This window comes from Anopheles coustani, chromosome 3 (assembly GCF_943734705.1).
Source record: "Anopheles coustani chromosome 3, idAnoCousDA_361_x.2, whole genome shotgun sequence".
Lineage (NCBI taxonomy): Eukaryota > Metazoa > Arthropoda > Insecta > Diptera > Culicidae > Anopheles > Anopheles coustani.
Genome location: NC_071288.1, coordinates 9,048,150 through 9,064,382, shown reverse-complemented (window position 1 = coordinate 9,064,382; position 16,233 = coordinate 9,048,150). Strand labels below are relative to the sequence as shown.

At 45.0% G+C, this 16,233-nt stretch overlaps 1 protein-coding gene across 5 annotated transcripts in view; it reads left to right on the top strand.

Annotated features, from left to right (window-relative positions):
- LOC131259352 (AN1-type zinc finger protein 6) overlaps window positions 1-16,233 on the top strand; it is a 31,959-nt gene that overhangs the window by 1,623 nt on the left and 14,103 nt on the right. For all 5 annotated transcript variants that reach the window (XM_058260821.1, XM_058260824.1, XM_058260822.1 and 2 more), the window contains exon 2: window positions 6,005-6,046. The gene's annotated coding sequence lies outside the window, so the exon portion shown is untranslated. The remainder of the gene's footprint in view (window positions 1-6,004; window positions 6,047-16,233) is intronic.

Sequence of the window (16,233 nt, the reverse complement as noted above, 5' to 3'; positions counted from 1 at the left end):
TGAGGCGTACATTTTCTTTAACAACATTTTTCAACTGCAGTGGGTAAGAAAGCAGGAGTGATAACAAAATAAAAACAAAACATCATCATCTGTGCGGTTGTCAAGATGTCACGGATCGCTTAAAGAATTATGCTTGTGTGGGTTTCACCAGCGGCGCCTCGTAGATTCGTCTCCCCTTCTATGCTCCTGGACCGTCTAGTCAAGGGATTTTCCTTGCCCCACACAACGAACGACGGAAAACAAGACCAACAGGAGCGTGTAGCAAAACTTGTACACACAAACGTAAGCACCAGCAAGAATTGGTGGCGTAGTCATGCTCTAGGTGTGCGCTGCTGGGTCTTGGGACATGCGCGCCACTTGACACCGTTTTTGTGTGTCTTCTGGTGGTTCCCTTCATTGTTATCTGATTGAAAGTCTGTCCTCCCCGAGGGGATTATAAGGTGGACGAAGAATGAGGGGCAGCACAAAACGCCGAGCAACCAATACATGTGCAAGGCGCGATAATAAATAATGGTTGGAGAGATAAATCGGCCACTGCATCGGTTCATGGGCAGAGGGACGTTGCGTGATCGGACTTCTTCTAACGTTATTTCCACCTACCCGGATTTGACGTTATCGTTAGTATGCATCCCGGATCGGACAATCGTTCTGGTGGGCAATCATGGGGGATGACAGCACTTGCACTGATTGCCGCGACAATAATGTGCACCCGCTGACGTTTGAGTTTGCCTCGCGCAATGGAATTATGGTTACACACGTATGATTATATGAAGTAACCCATGGAAACGAACGGTCTCAGTTACCACTTTTTCTTTTCCTTTTCATAAGACACACACTCACACACAAGACACCCGGAGACTAATCCTCATCTTATCACTTGATGATGACGGTTTTACGCTGCGAGGTTACACGAGACTTACTGCGTCGTTGTTCGGCGCTCTCCCCCTTTCTCCTGCCCATGCACCTTCCACATGAAGCCCTTGAAGGAAGCCAGTGGATCAGCCTACTTGCTGTTATATATTATACACACAGGCCTGCCAGGGGGTAAACAATGGTGCGCAAATACGTAATCTTCGCTCCTTGCCTTATTTGTAATTTGTTTAGCTGATAAGCGCTAAATGAAGGTATAGATTGAAAAATTACACGCAAGGCACAAGCATTGTTCATACACTGTATTACTTTTCAATGTGGCAATAAGGTAGTTTTCTAGTTGGTATACTGTTCTTCAGCGATTCTGCTGTGCATGTTTATTCCAAATATTCATCGCTGTGATAAAACTGCAAGGATGTTGCATTTCATCCTTGAAAATTCGAATATTCAATACTGCGAAAAAACGCAACGTTTCAGCTTCCTGTTATTTTGCAAAATATTTTACTCACATCCAGTGATACTTTTTTAGATTATAGCTTCTGTTTTTCCTCCGATAAAACTCGTGACATTTCAATTCGTGTCCCCGTGTGCCATTAGGGCACGTTTTCGTATCTTCACCAAATGTGAAACGATTCATTGCCTTTTTTTCTTATTTCCCATCCAGAATCCTTATCTGGTACCGTCTGCTTTTGGAACGTGTTCCGATGGTGCAGAAAAACAAACTCACCTCAACACTGCTGCTAAACTTCACGTGGCACGCGCTGTGAAGCTACACACGTGTCAATGCGCAATGGGTTGTGGATGATAAATAAATAAAAAAACACAGTATATGAAAGCTCCGAGCGCTCGCTCTATTGTTGCCTTGCATATTATCCGAGGCAGGTGGAAAACATTGTTGTCAGACTGGCTGGCTATTTCGTGGCGGATGAAACAAATCCAAAAGTTGAAGGAAAGTTTTAACCATGCCTTACCGCCCCGACATCACGTGCCACAGCGTCGTGAGAGAAATGTTATATTGCTGCAAAGTTCAGCGGCCATGGTAAATTAAACTACACTCTCTTTAGCTGCAGGAGGAAAGTTCCTTTCCGACGATGGCACGTGGACAAGCACCCGTTTCTGTAACCTCCAACTGGGACAAGTTTTTCTGACGTCTTCATGCACTTTGTCTGTTGAAGAGGCTTTCCTATGGTGTGGTGGTTAAATGGCTGCAAAACCCGTGGAAAATGTGTTTTTGACATGCACCGGAAGCTGAGTGGGTCTCTTCCAAACCCCCATGGATAAGGGCAGACTAGGAACCCTGTGGTGCAGTATTATTGTCCTTCTTGATCATGATGCGGTTTCATTTTACGCTCCTGATGACAAGATTCTATGGGATGACCAGTGAACCGTAAGACATACACACAAACATTTTGTTTCCTCGTGCTCTTTCGATTAGAGTTGATCCTCCGTTGTTGGCTAGGGTAAGCGTGGTAGAGTGGAACGGCATTCTTAGAGAGGGTGGTCAAAGTACCAACCATCGAACCGAGACATTTTATAACCACCAGAACGCAATCAACCGTTGGAATGAAGATGAGGTAGAGTTTAATGATATAAGAAAGAGGATGTGATCCAAAGTTCAAGGTCAATTTGATGTCGTTGTTCTATGCCAAAAAAAGAGGAAATAGGTGAATGTTAACATTTTTATGGTAGATGATGGAGGAAGTTCTTATTGTGCTTCGGCGCTTCATTGGATGGTTGAAATGCACTATAAACATATCTGCATAAACGGAAACTAACAACAGCTATACTTTATGAATATGAGAAGAAAAGGTCATTATTTTTTATGAACAGTGCTTGAGATTTAGAAATCGCAAAAAAAGTTCTTCGCAATTGTAAGGCTTTGGCGAATGAAACAGAACCGAATCTGCGGTATTTTTTTCTTATGTTCCTTAATAATCGTCTGTCACAACCGAAACGGAACGAAGAATAATTTTTTTCATCTTGTTTTGAACCTAGCCTTGTTCCCTCTTCACGATCAGTCGCGTTGGTCGAGCGAAGAAAAGACGGAGGTCCGTTACTTCTTTATTCTCTTGTAAAAATGTTGGATTTTCAGCTGCCTTCTTGTTTCCTACACGGCTCATACTAACCACCGAATGAGGAATAAGGAATTAAATTGCTAAAGTTACACGATCAGTGATCGACGGTGTTAGTAAGAGCCTACAAGCCCGATGAGGAAAGCGGATGGCTGCTCTTTTTGTTTAAGTAAGGAAATAAATAATTGTATAACTTGCTGTCCTGAAACCAGTTGGAAGTTTTTAGTTTTGTCATCGTTTGATAAGTTCGCTGAAAATGTACTATGTACCTGTTTCTGGCTCAAACCATTCTTAGTTTTAAACCTCGTGTTTATGTCCATCCAAGTTCTCTAAAATAAGGAATCACCCATGGTTTTATCTTCTTATGCATTACAATGAAGTCATTCTATCGACAGGACCCTAGAATGTGTTTCGTTAATGGAACACTTGATGGAGGTCAACGCAGAGCTCAAGGAATCATTTTAAAAGCAACATAAAGTCTACAGGAGACGAGCAATAATCAGCAAGATTAGCCATCATTTCGGTGGAATTAAGTTGATTCGATGGTCGCGTGGGAAAAGGGAAGGGCACGCTTCTTGTACCTTTGTCGACTCCATTCGTCGGACAGCTTGCCGGAAGATTTGTAGAAGAGTCCGGCTCAGCGAGTTCAATTTCGTTTTGTGCATTCTTGAGGCCGTCGTATTTCTTCGTGTCCTCTCAACCTCCCACCCTCGGATCGCGTTGCCGTGAGTGACGGCCAACGAAGAAGTGTGGCATAAAAAGGAAGTGAATGATGAGGATTTTTTCGTACGGCCTGTGGTTTGTTTTCCGTCACTAATTGTAAAGGAAGAAAGAGACGAACGTCCAAACAAAATGAAACAACTTTTGCGATAGCTCCTAACATGTTGTGGTTAGACAGTGTTGTAGAATTAATCTCCTGTTTTTGTATAAAAATGAGCTGTTTACATTTGTCGAATATTTTTCTCCAAATGTAGCTTACCATAATTATCAAAAATGTTTGTGTTATGCTCCTCGCACAAGGAAACGGAAACGGTCTCCGATCTTCCATTACAAAGTGTGCAAAATGCAGCCCGTCTAGACTCAGGGGGAATAATAATGTCCGTCTGATGAGGGATTTTAGCACAGGATCAAACTGAATCCCCATTAACGGTGTGTGGCTGACTTCGGCGCACAGCGAAGCAAGAAGGAGAGGAAAAGGAACACGTCGCGACACCCCATGGCACGTCCGTCTATCCGTCCATCCGTCCCAGAAACGTCTATCCACTGCTCGCGAACACGCTTAGATCACACCGTTCTTCACGCACCGTGCACCGTGAACCGGAATTCAACGAACTCTGAAGGTCTTTTTCATTTATCAAACCCGAAGCAAGCAACGCAGGGAAAAATATATATCAAAAGGAAGAAATCTCTCTCGACTCAAATGTTTGTACCAAACGTCGTCTGGGGTCTGAGAAGAAAGGGAAGAAGCCATGATTGATCCTTGCTTTTCGGTTTCGCTTTTTTTCGGTGCTACTCCACGCTTTGAGCTACCACCACGGAAATGATTGAAATAACTCCACATGCCCAACATGTGTTTCTCTCAATCGCTCCTTCGGTCAATTAAAATTATTAAAAAATGGCTCTTATGCTTGCTTACCGCATAAGTTTTCTGCATTTCATCCAAGATACACTTAACTAAGTTCCAATAGTCACTAAAAAATATGTCTTGATTTGGAGTTTACTGTACAGTGAAAAAAGTCTGTTAAATGAATAAGTGACTTTGTGAATTTGGATTGCTTAAAAGGAGACTTGGTCATGAACGGGTCGTTTCCTTCACAATACCTCCATATAGGAGATAATCAGATGGCAGTCTTGACTTCGACGTGATCTCTAGAATACCTTCGTTCCAGTTGACCGATTACCTACGCGGAAAAGAGGTTCACTTTGGTTCACCATCTAAGTCACATTCGTTTTTATGTTCTATATGCGCCTCCCCTAAGTTGTATTTCTAACATTTACCACGGCGAGCGACGAACTTTATTGTATTCCAAAACAAAAAGAAAAACGCCGATTTCCTCCTTCTCCATAACATTTCATTGCGATCAATCGCCCGTTCCGGCATTGAATGGGCACATGACGTGGTTGTGGATAAGCGTGTGTATGACTGCTCATTCGTATTCGAATTAATTCGTGCTCAACTTCCTGCCGTGAGAATGGGGGGGGGCCCTAAGGAGATCTGCTTCTTCTCGCCCGTGCGCATTCGAAAATCCTTGGCATGTTTCGCGCGTTCCCTTGTCCATGGGTGAGGTGTACCTGGGAGGTTAGCGGCTAAAGAGAAGTCATGCTTGTCTCGTTTATTTATGCTAATATTTCCAAGCGATCAGTGCTCTCTAGGATCGTGTTCCGTGCTCTCTAGGATCGTTGCTACTTTGCATTGGGTGAATAAAATCAATAAACGCAACGCTTACCTTCGTTTGTGATCACGTTTTTTTTACAATCGTAGTGTTGGTAGGGAGATCACAAATTAAACGGAGCTTAGTATGTACAGATCGAAAAAGTGCATTCATTTGATCAGTGTTTAATTGATACGATATAAAATATTATAGAATAATTCTTCACAAATCGCACAGTAAAAGATAGAAGAAGTGAAGCAGAATAGATGTTGATTTCCTTATCCATGTATGACTTAATTTGGTCAAGCTATTGTCGGTTATTAAATTTAATGCATTCCATTCCAAGCTGAAGTGGGACGAACTGTACAATTTCTACTCAAGTATGAAGCAAGAATAGAAATATTGCTCTGTATTAAGAAATTAAGAATAGGCAACTAGGGAATTAACATCTGAACACCTTAATCGAGGTCAGATCTTGATTTTATACCCCGTAAAATAAAAAGACAAAATTGTTTACTTATTTAAAAAAACTAGTACTCGGGGCTTTATAATGTGTGTAGACTGTAAGTAACATCATATGGTTTGCTGTTCATAAATGGTAAATGATAACATGTTTGTAGTTTAGAATTACTTTAAATTTTCTTTAAGCAATATCTTAATTTGTTTTCATTTTCTCTTTTCTATTTACAGATCATTCTTCTAATCAATATTCCCGATTGGCATTTCTATACGGTAAGCATTATATAAAAATGGTTGTTTATTAGATTTAACCATGGAGTATTAAACATAATTGTAAAGTATGTTTACCAGTAGAATATGCAGTGAAACAGGTTTTGTGTGATTTTCCCACTTTCGTAACTATTATGTTCGTTCGTGTTTGTGTTTGTTGATTAATCAAATCTTTTCCTTTCCGCAACTTACTTGCGAGTTGCCACTTTAGTATGAGGACTACTTACACGTCGGCGTGTCTTGTAGGGCTCCGCTGGAAATCTTGTTTGTGGTCGGTCGTGGTTTTTAGAGCCTAACGGCACATTCAACGCCGCCGCTGGTGTGATGTCGCCGAGCAAGGTCGAGTGAAGGAATGTTCTCTGCACCACACCACCACCCGTCCCCACACCGCTCTTTCGCGATCTGCTTAGGGGCGCACCGCACGCACAGCCACGATCTTCCTCTTCCCCACTTGGCCCGTCTTGTCTTATCCATCTTCTCGATAGCTTTTCCTTTCCGTCTTTCTCTAACGTACATTAAACCATAGACGACTTGATTTGTAGGAGTGAACGTGTGTGTATGTGTGTACCCTACTCAGCTCCCTCCGCGGCGAGCTTTTTATTCGCGTGTTCGCGATGAAAGAATAAGAGAGTACTGAGGAAGAAAGGGAAACATAGCACACGCGCGCACACACATACACATATCGCAGACGCGAAGATGGAGACTTGTCTTTTACCCCTTGCTGCTGCTGCTGCCTCTCGTCACAAAGTTGTCGGCCTGCTTTGTTTCGCGTACAAACCGCGAGGAGTAAGAAAAACAAAATCCGCTGCAAAGGCGGCGATGCTCACGACGATTGTTTCTAGCTCTGCTGTTGTTGTAGTTTTACTTCCTCTCAGCACCAACTCACCCTCCATCGCCTGCAAGTTTCTGCATCGTCAAACGTCAGGCTGCTAGCACGCGTCGCCGCAATCTTTAAGAAGGTCCCGCGGCTGTTGGAGGAAGAGGTGGAGGAGGAGCAGAGAAGGCGGAAACAACATACGTCGCCGCCGCCGTCTTCACTGAAGAGAACCCCCCGCCTCGAGCGATGGGGCCGAGAAGAGAATATTTGTGTTTTTTTATTTAACCCCCTTCGCTCGGATAGTTTTCTCTTTCCACCCCACGCCGTTCTCTTTCGCATCTCTTCTTTTCTCTTTCGAGTCTGAGCGAGCCGTGAATGCGGGGTTTTCCGCTCTGCTCACCCTTTAGTTCCGCGCAATTGCCCAAGACGGTGACGGGGATGGGGATCGCCTTTAAGGTCATCATGTCGTCGTCGTTGGCTCCGTCCGTCCCGGTCCTATCCGCCGTCTTCGCATCGTAAGCGCTTCTTTTGTTGTGTGTGAATAAACACGGAACCAGAATGGAGTGGATACGTTTGCAACGCAGAAGACGTTGCGAAGCTATAGGGAGGGTGGGTTTAGCGAATTGGGGGTTGAAGGGCAGGCATTACACGGCGTGCCGTCGGTTCCGTCGTGTGCTGTTGCTTACCACCTGTCCGAAACCTGGTTTGTGGACGGAGAAGGGGAGGTGTAATTTGAGGGAAGACAGTCGCAGGTCAGCTGGTACTGTTCCTATGCAATCAACACCTCCAGCCTCAGGTGGGGTAGGGATCGCTACTAGATCAGAAGTAGTGCGTTTGTTCGGGCATCGATGGACGTTTCCGTGAAGAGAGGGCGGGTTGGTTGTTTATTTGGGGACTTTGCTCAAAAGACAAACGTCAGAATAACAACCCACTGCATAAGCAAGGATTGTGGAGCGAACATAATTCTTATCAATAATAACTTTACTCGCTAAACTTTTTCCACGCTTTCCTCTACATCCGTTTTTCTTACCGCCAAACCGAACCGGTGTTAAATCGAACCCGAGATTCCTTGCAACTCTATACTCCTACCGACCCCTCCCCGGAAATCACGAAGATCGTGCGATTGCCGTCTTTACGTTATTTTTTTTTGGATAGGTCTCGTTTCCATGCCCATTCCTTCCTAACAAAGTTTTGTTTTTGCGTGTTCCAAGTTCGGATCGCCTTCTTAAAGCCAGTAGAAGTGCTTCAACCCACCATCATCAGTCATCCGGCACGGATCGTAGTGATGATTGCCGTTGGTGAAGACGGAAAAGGAAATATGATTATTTTTTGTCTGTGTGGCAAACGCGAAAGGCTTGCAAAACCCGATTGGAGGAGGGGTCGTTTATATCTGCAAGAATTTTGTTTCGTTTACCAGCTCGTACGTTTCTTCTTGTTCTAAATCCAGTTTTATCCAAATTAACGGAAAATTGTTCAATATATTTCAAGATTCTACAATTTACAAGTAGAACGTATATTGTATGCATGGCTAAATTTTCCATTTTCCTATGAGCTTGTATTGCAACTTTGAGTCCTGACCTTTGACAATAAGAAAACTTGGTACGTCTGGTGTCAGTTTCCCGAGGTGCAAGATCCACTTTAACTATCTTTCTCTAGAGCGGTGAGAATTGCTCCACTTCGCCCAGGAAAAACTCCCACCTCCTCGACGCTTCAGCGAGTGACTGCAGACAACAAGGAATCCCGATTTATCATCGTCGTCTTCCTGGTGGGGCGAAGCGGAAATTATCCTCCGAAAGAAAAATGAACCCCTGCCGTCGTGTGCAAATGGGGACGGTAGGAGAAATCTGCAGCAAAATGCTTCCGCAACCGCCGTGTTGCTGCTGGCGCACATTCCGTACCAACGGGGATAGATTTTCCTACACCTCCTTTGTATGCAACGGAAAACGCAAAGCGCCTGCCGTCGGATGGTTCTTTGTTGGAGCCACTTCTTTGTGGACCACAATAACAGGAAGGGGATTGGCTTTTCCTGGTTGCTGGCCAAGTTCGGTTTGGCTATGTGTGGGTGACAATGCTGCTTCCTCAGTTTCGCCCTGATCGATGGACGCAGGGTGTTGGGATGGTCGGAGTAAAACCAAAAAACTAAATAGAGGCGCCTTCTCGAGAGAAGGGAATTAACTACACGAATCTTCCCACGCGCGCACCGTCGTCCTTCACAGCTGCTCTGCGGATATGTCCAAACGGGGTGGTAACAGTTGAAGAAACGACAAAAAGCGTCTTTGTGAGGTTTTTGCAAGTCAATGTGGACGGATCTCTTCAATGGTTAGACAGTTAGTAAGCCAACCCAATATGGTTTTGTATCATTTGTTTTACCATTTTATGTGATTCATAATATCTACACTAGCTAGAAAAGAATATTTTACGTCGTTGAATACTTCACCATCTTCCACGATCTGTTTCTTATCTTGGTTGGTTTGCTATCGTCTTCACGAAACTCTCTCGTGGTTTCATGGTTAGAAAGATGTATGATAAGGAAAGATATAACGCATTCGTGATAGGTATTCCTTATCGAAAGGTCTAGAAACTTGATAACATCATCTCTCCGCATGTGATAGAGTCACCATCAATGAACCATTATTCCCAACATACCCTTTTACTGTGATAAACAAAACCGCATGGTCTTTTGCTTTTTGACAACTTACTAAGCTATATCGCCTTGGTTATTACATACATTAGGAATGATTAGGACTTTATATTTTCTAACTCTGGTATTCCGCGGTTCCAAGTTCTTCATGATTATTACGTATTTTAGAAGATTATTGCGCTGCGTTGCATATTTTCTTTCTGCGTCTTCATCGTCTGTAGCTAGCACAAGCAAGCAGCGTTTGTGTCTGTATGTGTGGCAGCATTTCTTGGGACAGTGACGAGAAGGAAATTCAAGAGTTGTACGTCACCACAGCAGACGGACAAACCTTCACTTCGTCCTTCCAGCCCCCCGCGCCTGGTAGACACATGGACGGACACGAACGAGACAAGCACAGGAGAGTCTGCGACTCGTCGCTCCGCCATGGAAAGGCAAAATTAATAATAACATATGCCGCCGTCGTTCGACCACCTTCCGGCCGTCCCTCCGCGGGTCGTTCACTCCGTTGTGTGTGACACACAAAGAGCGAGCACACAAAAGAGTACGCAGAAACGATAAGTACAAAGGGTCCGCGAAGGCGGATGAAACGCGAACGGAACAGGTACAGCGCGGAGAGCGATTGCCTTTCTGGTGAGAGAGCGAAGAGAGTAACGATTCTCCTGGGATTAGTTTGCTCTTTCTGCCGCTATGCACCAACGCCTCTGCGGTGTAAAATAATCACCCTGTATTTTTTAACCGGGTTCCACTGGGATGCGAGGGAAAGAGATAGACGAAAGTAATCAATCCGCGACAGCGGAATGGTGAGCGAAATTTGAAAACGGTGAGAGTATGTTCGCTCACTCTCTTATGATGGGACTTTTCGACACCGTCATCCCCACGGGGTGGTGGATTGCATCGTTCGTCCACGGAAAATCGTCAGTTCGAGTCGAGTTGTGAAATCGTTCGGATCTTTCGGGAACAGTCCCGCCCGTGCGCCCGTTTTGTGTTGGTCGCAGTATTTTTTTCTGATTGTAGTATTGGCCTTGCTGTGTGCTGTGTGTGAAACTGTGCGCGCCGTGTCCGTCGCTGCAGTTACTCCATCTTGGATTCACGGAAAGTGTGCGTAGCCACCCGAAATCGTCGAGCGAGATATAAAGGAGCCGTGTGGCCGTCGTACGCGCTGGTTTCGCTGTACCAGCGAGTCGCGTCACCCCTAATTGATGGTAATAATTCCTGCCAACCCGTAGTGTGTGCAATATAATAGTGCGCTTTTGTATGTTCATTAAGCAGGCGACTGCTGCCAGCAGCGCAATTTCAAAGCACTTTTCGTATTGCTGCTAGGTTTTGGTTTGACTCATTCAGCTCATTGTCGTCAATCGCCACCATCATCATCATCATCGTCATCATCGTAATAATCATCGCGATCGCTTTTGGTCTTCGCTTGTTCGCGGTTTTCCTCGTTGTGGTTTACATCTGAATTCGTTCAATTCCGTTGCTTGCGGGGGGGTTTGGGGATTCGCTTCTTCACGCCTGATGGATTGGGTGCGTGCGCGTTCATGTGTGTGTATTTGTGTTGTGTGAAGGTTGCGCACAGGTTACTTCCGGGATGTTAGTTGGTTGGTGGTGTGGATTGCACCCTCATAGACGGCAAAGTTGTCTGAATTTCCTTCCACACCCCGTTCGGTGGATGAAATAATTTTCATCGGCTGCTCGGTATTTCGGTTTCATTAATCTTCTTTCCACAATCCGTAACGGAATCGAGCAAAAGGAGGCTATCGCGTAGTAGGCGTGCTCTGCGATGATGTGTGCACTCTCTTAGCCATCGCTTATATGTTTTCACTTGCCTCTTGAAGTGTTTCTACGGCTTGTTCCAAAGGGACAAATAAGGGTGCCCTTATTGCACCAGTACGCGCGTACATCATGTGAGTAGCAATAGAGCAGCATATTGCGTAGTTTCGTATCCGCCTTGTTTTCTGGGCTGTTCAATTGAAAAAAATCCCCCAAATGGCGCCTGCCTCGAGTTAATAGAAAGATCTAGTGTGTAATGAGAAAAAAATGGTGACTTGTTATATCGCACATTTGTGTAAATTCTTCGCTCCAACCCCCGCCGTCCACGTATTTACTGCTTTTCATCCGTGGTTGGCCGCGGAATTCATTAAACACACTCTGCCTCACAATCGTGGGTCCGCGTGAATAAAGTGAAACTCACCGTCGCGTGTGGTGTGCGTTGTACGACGTCGTTTGAATGTGTGTGTGTGTGAGTGTGCGCGTGCGTGCGTGTGTTTACGTGTGGTTCGCCGCGATTACGTGTATCCGACGAAATCAGCTGGGGGCGAAAAACGGCACGGGCCGCTGATAAAATGTGAGGAGTTTCACCATAAAACTTGGTGTGTTCCCTTGGTGATTGTATGTCGTTCGTGTTTTTCAAGTCGCATAATTCTTACGAAATTGCCTGCCGGTGTGTGTATGCGTGTACTTGACAACGGTGTAGACTCGAGTTGCTTTTCTGGGTGTTGTGTCGTGGCTGTGGCGATCGAAAAATATATTGTACTACACATTGCAAAAACATCCTAGAAAACGGGTTTGCAGTAGGAAAATAGAAACTGTAGAAAAAGTGTTAACAGTTAATATAGTTTGCGCTAGTTAGTACTCGTAGTGATCATGATAGATTCTTTAGCATTCTTCACAACACAGCTTCAGTCGAAACGAGACTGTTCAGCGCTCCACAAAGTGTTACTGCAAACAAAACTTCGGACGGTTATAAAAAAAACGTTGAAAAAATAACTGCTGATTCCTGCTTGAAAATTACACATCACGCGCCTTCCCTTCGTTAGCGCGACACGACGGACACCAGTTGGCGATAAAAATATTCAATCCCGCGAGCACATCGCGGACACAAGCAAAGAAACAACGACGGGGGGCTACATGTTGTGGTGGTGGTGGTGGTGGTGGTAATGGTGCTAAATGCTTTGTGTTTCGTTTAAGGAATCGAAGGAGAAAAAAAGTTCCGAATGAAGAGCCATCTACCACCACAAACCCCCGTTGTCACCTTACCGAGAACCGACAAACAACATCGACCAACGCGTCATCCTTATGGCGCATCTAGTTAACGGCGGCCTCTGTGTTGTAGAAGGGTACTTCCCCCACGACGTACGCTACGCTTTGTTTGTGCTTCGAAACTACGTCATCAGCTGGTAACCGTAGTCTGCGCCGCATCCCATCCCTGCCACCACTACGTGCTTGTTTTGCCACTGGTGCGCCATATCAGCCCGTTATCGCTGTCGCGTTGGCCATCGTATCTAATCAAACCTGTTTGTGATGCGTCGCCAACTCGGTTTTCGTCGCCGTCGTTGTTCCTATCTCCCGTTTCTATGTGGACTTGTGTGGACGTACGTGTTTCTATTAGATCGATGTTTAAGTTCACAGGGAAGGGACTTTTAGCGGATTACTTCGTTTCCTCCAATCGTAGTAGTCGTTCTCATCACGTCAGACGTGTATTTTTTCCGCAACAAAGTAGCCCTCTGTCCAGTCACGATTCTGTGTGTATGTGTGTGTGTGTGGGGTAGTGTTTATTTTTTATTCCACACTGGTGGGCTACTGCTTGCTCGTGATACTCTTTTTCGTGTTCAGTAAAAACCGTCCATGCTCCGCCTTTGCCATCTCCACGATCCTTGTGGCTGTCTGTTGTTTGTATTGCTATTGCCGTTTTCTCTTCATTTTTATTATTATTATTTTGCAACATGCACACGCGCGCTAACTTTCGTGGCCTTGTGACGGTACCTTCTTCACTTCCACCACCAGCCCGCTCCATCGCACAGATACCGATGGAGGACCGATAGCATTGGCACTAGAGTTGGAAGATGTAGGAAAGGGCAGGTTGCGGCAATGGCACACACTGGCCACGACGTCTCGAGGGTCAAATCTTCGTCTCAAACAGCAGCAAGTTCAGTTGCAATGAATCAAGTTTCCTGTCCGTTTTGTTGTTGTCCGCAGGCTATTTGACGGACTAAATGTGCTGTTGGGTAGGAGTTTTGTTTAAATTGTCGAATGCGAACGAATAACTGGAATTGAATGAATCATTTAAAGTGAACGGTGACGCATCTGAAAAGCGAATCGACGAATAGTATTGACAATAACTTTTGGGGTATGAATGGGCAGTAACGAGTTACACTTGATGACGCTTCACTGGGCCTTAACTTAATTTAAGTTAACTTTTGCTACTTACGATCAGAATGTTTGTTAGTATGTCCACTACAGCTATATACATTGTAACATATTGACAGAAAATATTACAATGGGTGGTGCACATAAACACACGACGTCAGTAAGGCGACTCAAAAATATTCTCGATCGTGTTACTAAAATAGTCCAAGCATATCAAACCCTCGAGGATTGTACACAACAACGACAACAACTTACCCATGCCCAGCACGCGCAGCACATCATCCATTACGTGCCTCTCCCTGGTCGGTTGTACTCGAATCGCGAGTTGCTGAAAACAGTAAAGCGTTCATGGTGGTTTGCTGCTTTTTTTTCAGTGTGTACATCTAGTTTAGGCTATGTTTAGCGCTGCTCTCACACACCACTACGCCACGAGGCTGACGCGAAATTGTTGTTTTTTGGCGTTGGCCGACGACGACAGCGCAAAGTCGTCGTCGCAGGTTGTGCAATCATGGGCCACGGGTTCGCTTGAAAATCCGCGATCAAGCGCAAAAACGCGGCTGAATCGTCTAGTGTACGCTACCTACGTAGCCGACGAGTTTCTGTGTGTATTGGTGTGCGGCATAAATTTTGTTTTTAATCATCATGTTTGTCGCTTTTATTTGGTTCTTCTTCTCTCGTTTATCGTACCCTTGGGGCTACCTTTCCTGAAAAATATCGATGTTCATTGGGTAAAGATAATCTTGGGTTGGTGTTTTTTATGATGATAAAAGAGGTTATCTGTTGGAAAAGAAATGGTTGGACGTTCCGCTGACATCACGTCCGTGGTTGATGCAATAATCCAAAGTTTAATCACCGATGGTGTTTTTAACGAGAAAACAAAAATTCCGATGAATTTGCTTCAAGAGATGATGATATAAACTGTCGCTTCAAAAAGAGTTCAAACTCAATTTCTCGTCCTTATTACGATTTTTTATTATTATACTTAAACCCTCAATCCACATCGTACCAGCTTTGCATGAGGTCCCTCAAACGGTACAACCGAGGCCTTGGTAGCGGACGATCAACTTACATGACGGCGGGGGTCGTTTATCGCGGGGGGAGGGCTCACAACACAGAAGGAGGAAGTTCGCCAGAGGAGGGAATTAAGGATGCCTCCGCAGGGCAACAACTAAGCCATTTTTTCCCAACTACGTTTCTCACACCCGGGCCCATCTCGTGTGATTCTCTCGTTCCGTTGGCCAAAAACCTCCTGCAGCGGGACGAAAAACAGATGGAAACGGAACTCTGGCAGAGTGCACAGTCCTTAACCCACCCGAACGACGACCTGGAAACCCCTTGAGACACAGAGTGTACCCAAACGGATGAAAAAACCCACAACACAACATGCACACGAACACACAAATACCCAACCCAATGAAAGGGTTCGTAAACGACTTTCCTTCCTTTCTCGCGATCTCGTTCAATCTTTCGCTCGCTTTCCCAGGCACACACAACCACCATATTTCATCCCATCCATCCATTAGTCAACCCTGGCTCCTAGTGCTTCTTGTTTGCCGTTCGGCGTCCGTATCGGCTCTCGGGGTCCTTGGCCATTTTCAATGTTATAACCATCGATGGTGTGGTAGGAAAGGGAAGAGACAATGAAATTAAGCCGCACATACACACACACACACACACTTGTATGCTCGGGGCAACCTTTGGAATGCCCTCTTGCCTACTTCACCTTGCCGAATGGATGAAGTAAAAGATCATCCTGGAGGGTTTCTCGAGACAGACGTGTGTTCCGTTGTTGATGTGCGATGGGGGATTAATGAAACATTTTATGACTCACTGGTGCAGGCGTTTGCTTTGCAGGTCGAAAGACGGAGGCGCAGGACAAGAAAAGAAAACCGAGCAGCTGCTTGCTGCCACAACTACCACGCGAATACGGCTCAGCAGCAACATCGATGGAACTATAGGAGCATAACGTGTGAGGGGCGAGCTTTTTTTTTGCTCTGAAACATAGAACACGATCTCTAGTGTAGTAGAAAAGGGTTCTGTCTTGACCTCTCCTTTGAAGGTGGGGGAAGAGAAAAAGTTCGGTAGCTTGTTGTGTTGTGCTGTGCTGCAATACAACTCTCTCTATTGTGAAACATATTCTCTCGGTTAGTCTCGTTGATTTCTCTCACCCTCACAGTTTTTTCATGCTTTTTTCACATATCCCACAGAGGCAATCATAAAGGAATGCCGTCTTGTGCGGACAGCTTCTCAACAAGATGTGTTGCAAAAGTTGGAGTGGAAAAGGTTGTACCCGAAGGGATGTGTTTAGTTTTGATTAATCGAAATAGCATGACGAACAAATTTTATTTCACCGAAATTCCTTTTTGTCCTCTTCAGTGAAAGGCTCGCCGTTTCCTCTTGTTTGGATCAAAACCGAGAGACAATCCAAGCAAACCTGGCGAGAAGAAGAGTGTGTCGGAGTAGTATGTTTTCCAGCATGATATGTTGCGTTGCATGCATACATTCGCGAGGGAGCGAGAAATCCGTTTTGAAATTCTATGCTGAGATGAAATGAGATACGAAGAGACGAAATACGCTACTTCCTCTCCC